This window comes from Crocuta crocuta, unplaced genomic scaffold, assembly GCF_008692635.1.
Source record: "Crocuta crocuta isolate KB4526 unplaced genomic scaffold, BGI_CrCroc_1.0 scaffold943, whole genome shotgun sequence".
Classification (NCBI taxonomy): domain Eukaryota; kingdom Metazoa; phylum Chordata; class Mammalia; order Carnivora; family Hyaenidae; genus Crocuta; species Crocuta crocuta.
The window spans coordinates 320476-324311 of record NW_027528208.1 but is presented as its reverse complement, the minus strand read 5'-3'; positions in this window follow the sequence as shown (position 1 = coordinate 324311).

The following is a 3836-nucleotide window of genomic DNA, read 5'->3' as shown; positions in this document are numbered from 1 at the left end:
TGGTGGGTTCGAGCCCCGCGTCGGGCTCTGTGCTGACTGCCAGCTCAGAGCCTGGAGCCTATTTCAGAGTCTGTGTCTCCCTCTCTCTCTGACCCTCCCCAGCTCATGCTGTCTCTCTCTCTCTTTCTCTCTCCTAGAAATAAAAATATTTAAAAAATTATTTTTAAAACTTCATTGCTATAATGCTATTAAGATACTAGATAAACGAACCTAATGACAAGGTCGGTGTAAGAAGATATTAGATATTAATGCACAGAAGTGTTCACAACATGTGTTGCGTGAACGTTTGCTGGTATTCTGAGAAGTACTACAGTACTTACAGAAGGTGGTGTAACCTGGCCACTGCTGTCACGTCTGCTGACTAGGAGCTTCGGTCTTTGGGCAAGTCCCTCAATCCTTTCATGACTCAGTATCCTCATCTGAAAAAAGAAAACTGCCTCATAAGCTTGTTGTGAGGACTAAATGAGTTAGCTAACTTGGACTAGCGTCTAGAAAATAGGAAACACCCACAAAATGTTGACTACTCTTAGTTGTTTTAAAAGCTTTTCGCAGTAACAGTCTCATCTGCCAGAAGTAATTCTGCTGCATAAATAATGTGAATTCACAACCACAGCCACCCCTTGCATTTGTTCTGTGCTTTGTGGTCTTTTTTTTTTTCCCTCAATTTTTGCTTTTAAATGTTTATGCACCCTCATAGGATTAAAAGGGGGTTTTGAAATAGCTGGTGACAGAAGGCACTTTCAGGATGCTGGGACTTATAAAGAAAGATGCAGAATTGATCTGCATGAATGGCAGGCAAGACCCTGGGTGGGCAAAGGAAGGTCTGGGTGAGTAGAGAAAGGGCAAGGGCAAGGGCAAGGGCCTCCCTTCAGGGAGGCAAGATGCAGCTACAGGTGGGAGGCTGAGGAAGTGGCGGCAGCAGCGAAGTTTGGGGAAGAGGGTGAGATACACGTGTTCCGGACCCGCCGGGGCTAGGTGCCATGCGTGGAGTCTCTCACACTTTCTGATAAGGTCCCCCTAAAAAGCCAGGGACAGAAATCCCCAGCCGCTACCCACTGAGGACCCCTCTTACTCTTGAGAGCTTTGTACTTTCCCTCATTAAACTCTACGGCTTTGCTCACTCTCCGTTGTCATCCACCCACGAGATTCATTCTTCGACTCCGTGAGACAAGGACCAGCGTCCCTCCCACCCTCCGGTAACATTTTGGTGCCGGGACCCTGGGACCGTCGGAGGGTGAGTAACAGCCGTCTCCTTCCTTTCCTTTTCGGAACGGAGATCTCCTTACCAAGACTCTCAAAACCGGGCACCTGTTGACCAGTGAAAAGCAGGTAGTGAGGCCGCTGGTCTCAAGTCTCAGACTTCTGGGTAAAGGTTGGTCAATCCCCCCTGTGGAAGGGGAACGTTGGCCTAGCCCTACCCAGTTCCTCTTTCTGCTCTTGGCTTAGTCTTTCTTCCCCTGTCCTTCTTAGATGCCTCCTAAAGCCTCTCCAACCCCTGATGATCACATGCTCCAGCAATTAGGGACTCACTTCAGGATCTGGAATCCTTCTTGATTCTCCGTGACTCTTTCCCCACCAAAGACCTGGGGATCTCGTGGGTGTAGCAGTTTCGTCGGTGGCCGTACCAATTTTGCCACTTAGGGAGGAAATGCTGTTTGTGTGGCTATCTGGTCCTTGCCTTCGAAAGTGTCTTTCGTGATGGTCTAGATGAAGGAGAGAGATCTTTCCTGGTTTTCTGTTGTTCGGTAGACATATATTTTATCATCAGATACAACTCCGGCTTCCGTGTGGCCAGGGCTCGAGGCATGGAATAGGAGCAGACAATATTTGGGTCATTTCCCCTCATGACAAGCTAGAAGCAGCTTACTGCTCTCAAGGTTTTGTATTGCCTTGGTTTATGAACATGAAGGACAGGAGAACAGATCTACCATCAGCGCCTTCTTTGTGCACAATAGCAGCGGGAACCTTAACAACCGGGACCCGCCGGCTGATAGGACCTGAGGCACACAGGAAGGAAGGGTGCTTGGGGGTGAGGTGAGGAAATAATTGACCGTGTGCACTGGATTCCATGGGTTGGGGTTGCAAGCAAATTGGTACGACCAAGAAACGAGGGCCCAGTCAAGAGGGCTCTGAAGAATGAGGTCAGGGAGTGTGTCGGTTACAGGAAAGGTTCATCCAGGGGTGCACATAAGGACGGGCAATCCAGCGCTCTGAACCTGCCCTATGGTTCCCATCGGGCACCCGAGACACTTAAAAGGATGGAAACCAGTCCTGAGGGTCACGGCCCGGGGAAGCCTCCTCCATACGCAGCACATGCCTCCCGTAATCGCCCCAGCTGTTTGCTTGCACCCATAACCTTTACAAATAACAAACCTTGAATCACTACCCTCACCAGCTCCTTAAGAGATTTAGAAGGATCCAGAGGCGGGAAGGAAGGGTCGGGTGGGAGCTAAAGCAGTGGGTCAGAATTGCTACCCCCGCTCGCCCAATCCTTCTTTGACCCAGGCCATCCTCTCAGCTTGGGGAGGGCGGATCAGGCACGCCTCGATTATAAAAGGGAGAGCTGATATGCTGGGACGCCTTCATAGTCACCTCTCTAATATAACAGGTACGGAGGNTGGGGAATTTGGCCCCGTGAGCTTCCCATTTTCCTTGCAAGATTCTAAGCAAATAAAAAGGACCTGGGCATATTTGCAGACAATCCTGGTCAATATACAGAAGTGTTCCAAAACCTAACCCAGGTTGCTGGAGAAAAACACAGGCCATCCCTAATGAAAGGGACTCTATCAATAATCTCTCCCTCATTGTTTCTCCTAATAGAGTCTGGTTACTCTAACTGTATATGGGGCCTCCTCCCTCATTCATTTCCCGGGTCACTGCCTATGATGATTAGAGCCAACTGTCTCTGGTTACTCTACCTTGGGATGGAGATGCTAAGGAATATTCCCAAGCAGCTGCTGAAAGTCCTTTTGTTTTGGGGAAGTTCCCTGTCTTCTCTAGCCCGACATGGACTGCCTAATTCCACTTATTGGTGGAAAAAAACTGGTGTCTGCTCATCTGTTTGAGTGGACAGGCTTTAGGACCAGGAGACCTCTCTCTCTCTCTGCCCTCTGGGCTTTTATCTGCCTACAGTCTTTAGGCAGAATCTGCCTTCCCCTGCCCCTCCTCCTGCTTCTGTATCACCTTGTGTATAGCCTTAATAACTGATTCCAATACCATCCTCAGTGCCTCAGGCACCATAGGCTCCTCTTCCCACCCTCAAGTTCAAGGAGCAAATAGCACCCCCTTGGACTGCCCCTTTCAGATTCCCCATTGGTATTTCAGGTAAAAACTAAAAATGGGGAACAAATTGATTGACTATTAAATGGATGTGCGTAGAATGTATTCAGTATTTAAACTGATTCAGGTTTTTTGGTTTAATTAAGATAGACATATCTTTAGAGTTATCAGCATTAAATATGAAGCTTATTCTACCTAGGTTTGCTAAGGATGAAATAAGTTCATGTTGTCTCTGTTGCAATTTGTTAGCAAAAAGATAACTTAAAATAATGGGTAATTTTCAAAAATAAAGNGGGTGTTATATGTAAACCAACTTGACAATAAACTATTTAAGAAATAATGGTTAATTTTGTCTGTCTTAATATTTTCATGGGTAACTGTTAAGATAACTTTCAGGGTCTTTGGTAACCTAAAACTTTAAAGTTTTGTTTGCATAATAATTGGCATTGAATTCATTGGACATCTAAGTCTTTTCCAAATAGAATAGAATGCTAAAGCATTGCTTAAACATAGGTTTATGATTTGGGGTTCTTATGGCAAAAAAAAAAAAAAACCAC